The 10,947-nt window shown below is 48.8% G+C and overlaps 1 long non-coding RNA gene across 1 annotated transcript; it reads left to right on the top strand.

Moving 5' to 3' along the window:
• Positions 1-289: 289 nt before the first annotated feature.
• LOC115285751 lies at positions 290-7,621 on the top strand. Its single transcript, XR_003905679.1, has 4 exons — positions 290-638; positions 728-1,341; positions 4,199-4,334; positions 6,664-7,621. It is a non-coding gene; the product is annotated as an uncharacterized LOC115285751 (long non-coding RNA).
• Positions 7,622-10,947: the final 3,326 nt, after the last annotated feature.

Here is a 10,947-nt window from a genome sequence, read left to right as displayed (position 1 = left end):
GTGAGTGGGGGAGGGGCAGAGAGAGGGAGACACAGAATCCAGAGCAGGCTCCAGGCTCTGAGCTAGCTGTCAGCACAGAGCCAGACGTGGAGCTCGAACTCACGAACTGTGAGATCATGACCAGAGCTGAAGTCAGACGCAATCAACTGAGCCACCCAGGCGCCCCAAGTATTTCACAATTTTAAGTAAAGAGATGCAGTCCTACCCTTACACAGACCGGATGCCTCTTACCTCACCCTAATCCCAGTCCCAGGCTCTGGAGCCGAGAAATGCATGCCTTTAAAGTCCCAAGCTTGTATTTGAGTAAGACTTTGGACAATGGTGAGTTGCTTCCTGTAGTTGTCTAGGAGTGGTTGCCAGACACTGAACACTCTCCATCCCCGGACCTTCAGCCCACCTTTGCCCAAGGAATATTGTTGGCAGTGACCCAAATACTCCACCAGGTGGCACTCTTGCTTTGCTCCATCCAGGTGCCCCTGCCAAGGTGCTTCTTAGCGAAACTAAAGAGATTTAAATAGTTGCTAAACTGTTGCCAGTTGTTTTCTGAAAGGCCAGAGAGAATCCTGAGCCCGGAGGAGGGTAAGCAGAGATGCCACATGAAGAGGATTGGAGGGATCGCCTGGAGAGCCCGGAGCCAGGTACAGCCCAATTAGTAACAATAGGCTGGACTGCTTTCAGCAGGTGAGAAAAACGAGCATTTTAAACCATCTTTTGTTCTCCTATGCAGTATAAACACACGTGACATGGGAGAGAAAAGGGAGATTAATGGTTTTCTGTGCAGCAAAGCCTGGTGGGAAGAGCTCCGGGACTCACCTCTAATGCTGGCTCCACCACCGACTAGGTGTGATCTTGGACAGATAACTGGACTTTGCAAGGCTGAAATTCTTCATCTTTAAATGGGGATCACTGTAGCTGCCCCCCGCCCCCTTGCCCCATGCAATCCTTAGAGGATCAGATAAACTGATGTGCAGGAGGCTATGTGCATGGTGCCTGCTACCCAGAAAATGTTCAACAAAAGAGAGGTGCTGTGATGGACTTTTAGGCAAAGGCTGAACGGTTAGACTTTGTACACCCACCCCCACCCCTGCCGGCTGTTACTAATAAGAGATGACCTCAGAATGACCTGGAGAAATAACTTGATAATGAACCATGGCTTTAGCAGAGTCAACCAGAAGAATTTCCCACCTGGATTGAGTTTCACAGGTGTGATTTTTGAACCGGGAAGTCAAGCTGGGTTCCCGGGCAAAACTGTCTCCCCCTTGGCGACTGGGGAAGCATCTGACCACTGGGTGACTGGTCCCGCTTAAGCTGTGCATCGTTGCGGAAAGTATCCATTTACTGGTATGTGTCTCAGAGCCTTCCCATTAACCCAGTCTGTCTCCTAACAGTTCCGAACCCCTGAACTCACGAAGTGAGTCAGTCCTCACTGAACTGTTCTTCAGTCAGAATCACAGTGCTAATGGTTCCTGTTTATTCAGTCACTTCACTAAGCCCTTTACACCCACTGTTTTATTTATGCCTTAATCTCACCTGGAGAGGTAAGCGAGCCCATTTTACAGACAAGGAGATGTAGGGTTAGGGAAACAGAGTACCTTATCAAGACTCCTTCTGACAGTAATTGGTTAAACTGAGGTCTATCGGACTCTTCAATCAATCAATCATCTGTCTGGCTACTTATCTATCATCTGTCTAATAGCCTCTCATCTGTCTATTTGATGTGTTAAATACAAACTACTTTGATCTACTAATTAAGACAAGTTCCTTAGAAACCTCTAGGCTCTAGGGAAGTCTTTGTTGACCTCAATTCAAGCTTCTCTTTTGAAAATTTAGAGCCGTATTCATGGCTGTAGTTGTGCAGATACATGCATACATAACACATAGGTGAGCTTCTGAGAAGCATTACCCAGGGGCCCCATCGCCTAGGTTAGGGTCCACCCTTGTGTCGGCCACACTTCCGGGGGCTCCAGGAGACAGAATCGTGTGCTGTATCCTCTCACCTGGGATGACAGGAAGCTCCACCCTCCATTCTGCATCGAGTTCCCTCTGCTGCCCTGAACAAACCCAGTCCACCAGAATGGTCTCACCTTCCAATGGGAAGCCGTTGGCCGAGAGAGGAAGTGTCCGCACATCAAGACCAGCCCATCTCTTGGCTGCAAGAGAGAGCAGAAGAGCAGATCTGCCTTCCCAAGGGAAAAATATCGCCAGCCGTCTGCGGAGGGAATTTGGTTTTTGGTTCCTAACTGGAGAAGATAGTTCTCCTTGACTGGAGAAGACACCTGTCAAGGGTGGAGTGAACTGGGGAGCCAGCGTGGCTGCGTTCCTGCTTAGAGCGTGTGTGTTTTTTCTCTCCAAAAATTCACTTTATTTCCTCTAAATTCATATTGTAGCTCATCTCGGATTGATGAAGCTTTCTCTATTAAAGGAAGTCCTTAGAGAGTCTACTTTATTACATCAAATGGGGTTTAATTAGTCAGAGAATGAGTTCTTCTCTAGGACTTAAAAAATGTTTTGTCAAATATTTCAATGAAAATAAGGTTGCCTTTATTTATTTAGTAACTTTGAAAAGACAGCCACCTGAGTGGCTCAGTTTGTTGAATGTCTGACTCTTGGTTTTGGCTCAGGTCATGATTTCTCCATTCGTGAGTTCAAGCATCATTTTGGACTCTGTGCTGGCAGCTCAGAGCCTGTTTGGGATTCTCTCTCTCTCCCTCTCTCTCTGCCCCTCCCCCACTCTCTCTCTGTGTGTCTCTCTCAAAATAAATAAATAAAAACTTAAAAAATATTCTAAAAAAAAAGGAAATTAATTCAGTCTTAAATGCCATTGAGGTTTATGGATTAAAAGGGAAAAATGTTTTTCTTCTTTTAAAAAAGTACATTATTTATGTATTATTTAAGAATTTTTAATGTTTATTTCTGAGAGAGAGAGAGAGAGGGAGGGAGGGGAAGGAACGGAGAGGGAGAGAGAGAGAGAGAGAGAGAGAGGATCCAAGCAGGCTCTGCACTGCCAGCTCAGACCTTGATGTGGGGCTCAAACTCACGGAACCGTGAGATCATGACCAGAGCTGGCATTGAACCCTTAACCGACTGAGCCACTCGGACATCCCAATAACATTTTTCATCTGCACATAAATCTTTTTTATAAAAATAAAAATAAGCCAAAGTAGTATAATAAAATATGATATGACTATAATTTCCTAGGGAAACAGATGTGTCGAAAGACACCTTGACGTATCGAGGCTGGGGGAAGGGTCCACTATTATTCATGGCTTCATCCTCAGTCTGTGCTCAACGCTTGTTTACTGAGTGGAACTAAGGTCCAGCACGCAGACTCCCTGAGATGGAGAGGGCCAGTCTCCTACCAGCACTGGCTCCCTCTTTAGAAGGCCCGGCCCGGGAGCCTGGCCTCAGTTGTGGGGGAGGAAGGGACACTGGCCCCGTCCCCTCTCCTTATCCGTGCTGACTGGAGAGAAGGATGAGAAGTCGGCTGAGCTGCAGGGCACAGTGGAGTGGAGGCCTTCTGCTGAGCACCCATTAGAGCGCATCGGGAGCTTTGTTCGGTGCTTTATTTCTTGTTCTTCCATTGACTGCCCCCAAGGAAGTTGTGAAGACCCACGTCATTCATCACCTGCACAAGGGAAGGACCAGAGATTCACATCTGGGACTTGAGGATGGACACTCTTTTTAGGAGGCCAGGCCTCCCCTCTGCAGCGGGGGTCCATGCAGAACAAGGGCTCCACGTGGATGGCACTAGGTGTCGGCGACTCTTTGAACAGAGCTGAACGAGGGCACAGCTAAGGCATGTGAGGACATGTAGTTGACTTGGCAGGCACCTCACCTGAGAGCCAGGAAATGAAGCGGACTTGAAACTGAATAATTTCATGTTTGAATCTTTTTTCCTCCTCATCGACCCCTGAAAAATCCTAGAGCAGGAGGGGACCTAAGAAAAGTGTCAAGATGCAAGATAGTCGTATCTTTCTTTTGCATTTTGTTTTAAAGAGCCTTATCTAAAGCTCCCTAGATCTGCTTATGTCTTACATAGGAAGATGATGAGTCCCAACTCTTCAAAAGGTTCTACTCTGAGGTTCTATTTACATCTTCAAAAAGAAAAATTCATTGCTAATTTCAATACCCATTCTCCTTTCACTGACCCTAATTAGATTTCCATTTATCTTTTTTCTGGCTTGCATGACCCTGAAAGTGACCACGAGTGCTGTGCGGAGATGTTCATTGGCTGCCCTCTCACCGCATCCCGCGATCTGTGAGCTCTGTTCATCCTGGTCCCTGCCGGGGACTCAGGCGAGGAAGATCAACCTCCCTGCGCAGGAAAGGGTTAGGTAGGAGAATTCAATGGAGAAGCCATGAAAGTTGGGCTTGGGGTGAGATGTGAGGGACAGAGTCCTCTCCATCGAGGGACTCAGTATCTGGTGGGAGACGTACAAGCCACTGTTGGTCCGGGATCCTCTGGGCCACCCCGTGGGGTCCTCTGCTGGGGGCCTGATTAAGGAAGGCACCCCCCGAAGCTTCCTTCTGTATCCAGAAGCTGTCCCTTTGAATCCAGCTCCTGGCCAACGTCTAATTCTTCGAATTTTCTCCTTGCCAGGGAGGAACCTCAGATTTGTAATTGATTAAAGAGAAAGGCTCCTTTGATACTTAAAAGGAGAGCCTCGCAGTTGCTAGGTGATTTAATACAATTACCTGTCCTGCTGCTGACAGGCTGAAATGAACAAGGGAGGGAACCGAGTGCGGGAATGGTTACTCTCTCAGCAGCTGTCAGCTGATCGGGATTGTTCACTGAGATTTATGATGCTTCCTGCCCCAGTGTGAGCTGCCTTCAACGAAACGAAACAAAACAACGCAACACAAAGTGATTTCTTTGAGTTTCCAAATAGTTGCCAATGCTTTCCAACGATTTCACTACCTAGAGAGATTCTGGTTTTATTAGTTCGTTTCTAAGTCCATTTGGAACACGTGTGTATTGAACTCCTACTTGCTGGTTTGGAGGAACCTCCTGTGTGGGTTTGCTAGGGCTACCGGAACAGTCTCACAAACTGCGGGCTGGAGGTCCGAGATCAAGGTGTCACCGACTTGGGTCCTGCCGTGGGTGCTGAGGGGAGGATGTGGTCCCGGCCTCTCCCCTGGATGTGTGTGCTGGCAGTGTTTGGCGTTCCCTGGCTTGTAGATGCATCTCCCCGAGCTCTCCCTGTGTGTGGGACTGTGTCCAAATTTCCCCTCTTTATAAGGGCACCAGTCATACTGCATTAGGGGCCCACCCTACTCTGGTATGACCTCATCTTAACTAATTACATCTGTAGTGACCGTATTTCCAAGTCAGGCCACATTTTGAAGCATGAGGGGTTAGGACATCAGCAAATGAATTCTGGTCAGGGAGGGGGATGGGAGTGTGGGTGAGGGGGTCACAACTCAGCCTCTCCGTCCACCTGAGGCACCTCCCCGCTGCCGGCTGGAATCAGCGGCGCGGACATTCTTTCACCCACCTGCTTCTGTAGCCGGAAAGCTCAGCCCTGGGTGCAAACTCGGAGTGACCTGGGGGCTTTTGAGAAAAAACCAGAAAAACCAGATACGCAACAGGATGGTCCGTAACACATGAAGAGCCTGAGCAAATGCTGTTAGGTGGAGCTCCTGTCTATAAAACAAGCTGATTTCAAAACATATTGCAGGGGCGCCTGGGGGGCTCAGTCAGTTAAGCGACTGACACTCCGTTTCGGCTCAGGTCATGATCTCACAGTTTTGTGAGTTCAAGCTCCGCTTTGGGCTCTGTGCTGGCAGCACAGTACCTGCTTGGGACTCTCTCTTTCTCTGTCTCTCTCTGACTCTTCCCCACTTGCACTGTCTCTCTCTCAAAATAAATAAACAAACTAAAAACATATTGCAAGACTCATGGGCCCACATGAGTGACTTATGAAAGCAATAGTGGATTAAAAGGTACAGAAAAGCTGTTTACATATTTATCGTCGGGTACGAAACAAGGCAGTTACAACATGTATTATAAAATTTACAGGCCAACATGAGGTATAGTGATTTATTGAAGAAAAATGAGCGTTACGGGTCGAAGAACTTCTTTGGGTATTAATTCATTGACCCGTCATTGCACACAAGGTTCTTTGCAGGGTCCAGACCTCCCTTTTTTCTTGTTCTTTATATTGTCCAGAGCTGCACTCCTGGCTAACTGCGCCCCTCCCAGCACTGGAAGAGAACAGCCCTGGCATCGAAATGCCAGGGTTCCTCAATGCCAGTCTGCATTGGGATGGAATCGATCCTGAGCCATGCAGTCAAGGTTGCTACTTCTTACCTCTCACCTGTCTCATCACTGCATTCCGGGGGAAGGCAGCCCCCCAGACCCTCTCAAAGGCTGTACCTCTGCTTCTCTCTTGATGATAAACACGAAAGCAAGGAAGTGTGAAGGCTAACATTACTTTTTGGTGACATTAAATTGGTTGTTTGAAGTTTTCCAGCACAAATGTTAAATTACCTTCCACGGTGTTCTGACCCCTTTGGGTGGTCATCATTGCCTTCCTAGAATGTGATCTCTTTGGGTTGGGACCACACCCCCGCTGCACAGGGCCATCAGACCTGAGGGTAATGGCCTGTGATGAGAGTGAGCAGGACTGTCCCATTCCCACAAAAAATATCTATCTTTATCAGGCATGGCTGAAGACGGGGACAGCACGAGGTCACTACCAGCGGGAGACAAAGAGAGGACACTGACCAGCAGCATCTTTTGGCATCGAGGAGAAGCAGCCTGAAGAGCCACTGCCGACCCTGCCCTGGGGGTGGCTGGTTATCCTATGTGTCAGCTGGGGGCGGGGAGGGGGCTCATAGGGCCAGGCTTGCTGCCCATCCCCCTCCATGCTGTGGACCCAATGGTCTGAGTGGAGAGGGGCAAGAACCATGCACGGGGGATGAACACATGCACCCCGATACGGATGGGTGGTGGGCAAACCAGAGCCCCGACCATGCGAACGTGTGATGTGCGTTGTCATCCCACATCAGGTGTTGGCACCGCCGGCAGCCAGTGCATCAGGCAGGAGCGACCCTCCCTCCTGGAACCAGTCAGGCCACAGGTGTCCTGACAACCTCAAGATCATGAGACATTGAGCTCTGAGAGCATCCGTCTCCTGGTCCCTGTTCAGAGCGCCCACGGATGGCCCGACAGCCGCCATGCGTCCAGGCACCCACACAGGACTTGGGAATCTGCAAGGAAGTTTCCCCAGAGTGCAGAGTTGGGGAGCTGGCTTCCTTCCCCGGTCTAAGGGCCACATGGATGCCCAGACCCAAGCCCCAGCGACTCCGCTCCACTGGGCTGACTGGGCTCCTCCACCATGTGCATCAAAACCTCCCCAGGTGATTCTACTGTGCAGCCGAGGTTGAGTGCCACTGGGATCCAGCCCACTGATTCGCAAGCTGGCCGCACATTGGAATCACCCTAGAGGTTTGATAAGTTTTAACGCCTGGACCTCACTCCCAGAGTTTCTGGCTTAATTGGTCTGGAGTGTTAACCTGGCATGGGGATTAGGGAATCATTACCTTTCACCTGAGGCAGCAGTTTTTTAAATGTTTATTCTTGAGAGAGAGAGAGAGAGAGAGAGAGAGAGAGAGAGCGAGTGAGCATGATCTGGGGAGTGGCAGAGAGAGAGAGGCAGGCACAGAATCTGAAGCAGGCTCCAGGCTCTGAGCTGTCAGCCCATAGCCAGATGTGGGGCTCGAACTCACAAACCATGGGATCATGACCTGAGCTGAAGTCGGACGCTTAATTGACTGAGCCACCCAGGCGCCCCCTGAGGTGGCATTCTAAACCCTCACATGGCGCCTGCATCTAATGGGCTATCAATGTAATTTCAGTTTGGGATTGCTGTAACTGCTGGGTTTTTGGGAGAATCCACTTTGCTCTGTCATTGCTGACTGGTTCCCAGCGGCTTCCCTTCCGCTGGTATTTTCCTCAAATCAGCCAACAGGGCAGACAGCAAGGGCGAATGGGACGTAGGACAAACTTACTTGAAGAAGAGTTTTTGGAAGACACTGTAACTGAGATCACAGTCAGTCAACAGTCCTAAATAGGAGTGTGAAAAATCACTCGTGTATTCAAAGCTCTGGTCTCCAACCATCTTTTAAAGGCTTTGTACACTTTAGGCTGGATAAAGGCTGCCTTTCTCTCCCCAAAGGGTCAACAGGAGGCTTCTTTCTCTATGGAGGATAAACTTTATTTGACAATGTGTGTCTGGAAAGTCAATCTAACTGACAATCTTACGTTGAAAACGTTATTTTACAATCAAAACATGTGAGACTGTTACAAACAATACACAATTTATACAATTTAAAGAAATGAAAATAAATACCTAAGAAATTTCATGCTACCTGAAACTAATCTAATGTTATAAGTCAATTATATTTTGATAACAAAAATTCAGCGACACCTGGGTGGCTCAGTCAGTTAAGCATCCAACTCTTGATTTCGGCTCAGATCATGATTTCACGGTTTGTGAGTTCAAGTCCCACGTCGGGCTCTGTGCTGACAGTGTAAAGCCTGCTTGGGATTCTTTCTCTCTCTCTCTCTCTCTCGAAAATAAATAAAACTAAAAAATTGTAAAAAAGAAATTTCATGTTTGTACCAAATGCTTCAGACTAGCTCTCAATTATGCCAATCTGCAGTTATGGATTATTTGTTAGAAGAGTTTGGGACCCATGGAAACAAGTGCGTTCAAGCTCTTTGTCTACATTTCAAAGGCTTTTAATATGCTTTCCCCTGCTAGGGACACTCTTCCCTTATTCGGTTGGTAAGTTGGTCAGATGAACTTGTACTTTTGCCTCAAAACCCATCGGGTCTCCCATCCTCTGGCACACCTTTTCCCCTACCTGTTATCACCTCTGTCGTGTGCAGCGTCTGTATCTCTACGTTTACACTTAGTCCGTGTTAGTATAACTGACTCGTTCAGGCATCTACTTCGTCTGTAAGACTGGATGCCCTTTGAGGGCAGGAACGATTTTGATTCACTTCCTCCCCAGCGCTTTGCACCGGGCCTGACAGAGGACAGATCTCCGTGTAAGAGTTTGTTGAGAAAAAGCAATGTTTCTTTTTTTTTTTTTTCTTTTTTTGACTTCTTAAAAAACAACTGAAGAATCTCAAATGCTCCAAGTTGCTGCTACTTAAAAGCCAAAAGTGCTTTTTTTTCTTTTTTCTGAGTCAGCTCTGTGACTCTGAGTGTGTCCAGAAAATATAGGAGTTGCCCTGGCCAGGGGCTCAGGGAGGGACTGTCACTGGATCCTGACCTCTTGGTGGGAGGGAGGAGGAGGACGCGGAGGGGAGAGCCAGCAGCTGGCCCAGCTGTAGGCCCTGCCGTCTCCTCCCTCCTCCCAGGCTCTTTGAACGACTCTGTACTTAGAGCCACTTGCACAAGCCCTGGCATTGTTTGCCTCTAGTTAGGGTCAGAGGCCTCGTAGGAATGGCATGATTCTACTTCCTTAAATAGCGACTTGGGAATGAAATGAGTAACCGTGTCTTTAATTAGCCAGACCCCAGAGGCCAGGAGGGGGCTGGTAAATGGTGGGCTCCCGGCCAAGATCAGCATTGTGTTCTCAGTCCAGGCAGACTCGGTGCGACGTCTCGCTTGCCTCTCTCCCCCGACCTGCCCTGTCAGCCCATCCTCCACTCTGCCATCATGTCAGCCTGACGGGCTGCCCAAGAGTGACAGAAGGGAAGAAAGGAGGAAAAAACCTAACTTTTTATGAGCACAGGGCCACGTACTGGGACCGGTAGAGCAGAAGATCCGAGAAGCACAAGGGTGGGACCAGATAAGAGCCTGATCCATGTGATCTGGCCTCCGTGTCAAATAGACATGGTCCCAGTGACCAAGAGGTATTTCAGAATAACGTAAGTCCTTTGCTTGTGTTTTCAAGCTCTGTAAGTAGAATCCACCTGGACAGTCCTGAGCCACCCTGATACTACCCCTTCCCTCCTCTGTCCACCTGCTCGTGGCCCCAGCCTCCCCTGCCACTCTGTCTTCAACCCCTCCCCCTGAAAAGTGCCCTGATCTATGCCAGCTTCCTTTCCTATCTTTGAGAAAACATCCTTGTGGTCCTCATCCTCATGCCTCTCACTCATCTCTTTGAAACCTTCTTCTTTCCTTCCATCTCTTCATTTTTCTGTCCGAGGCTTTGGTTCTACCCGACAGAAAAGGAAGATTCTGGCAAGGGAGACCTCTATCCCTGGAGAGTGATAGAAAAGGAGCAACAGAATGGAAAGAGGCTTTTTAGCCACTAAGGAAGGAGAAGACAGGTTGGGACTACCTAGAGGTGGACCATCTCTGCCATCACTCAGGTGCATCAATCTTATTAAAGCGCGTTTGCCGAGTGGTGAGCCCAGAGGAAGGCAGGACGGCTCTCCCTGGGGTGCTGAGGGATCGCCTCCCAGAGACAGATGCCCTGAGCTCAGTGGTGAAGGCAGACCAGGAGCTCACCATGAGGCCGGGGGGGGCGGGGGGACGGGGTTTCCATTCAGAGGGAATAATAGAGAGGAAGCCACTTCAGATACAAGAGAAGGTTGGGGCATCTGGGTGGCTCAGGCCCTTAAGCCTCAGACTTCAGCTCAGGTCGTGATCTTGAGGTTCGTAGCTTCGAGCCCCTGTGGGGCTCTGTGCTCTCACGCTCGGTGCCTGAAGCCTGCTTCACATTTTGTGTCTGCCTCTTCTGTGCTCCTCCCCTATTTGCACTCTGTCTCTCTCTCTCAAAAATAAATAAACATTAAAAAAAAACCCACAGAAGGTTGACTCCCTCAGTGGACTGTGTTAGGTCCCCACTCTATTTTCTAGGTCTTGACCTCAGGCTTTCTAGAAGTGTAACTGACTGCCTGTGATAGGTAGGATCCCTTGCTTTTGGGTATTTATACTGAAATCTCAGATCCAACAGGGACCTGCTGAAGGGGACGTTAATGAA

The sequence above is a fragment of the Suricata suricatta genome, chromosome 1 (genome assembly GCF_006229205.1).
Source record: "Suricata suricatta isolate VVHF042 chromosome 1, meerkat_22Aug2017_6uvM2_HiC, whole genome shotgun sequence".
Classification (NCBI taxonomy): Eukaryota; Metazoa; Chordata; class Mammalia; order Carnivora; family Herpestidae; genus Suricata; species Suricata suricatta.
Note: the sequence above shows the minus strand (reverse complement) of the source record. Positions and strands in the feature narration are given on the sequence as shown.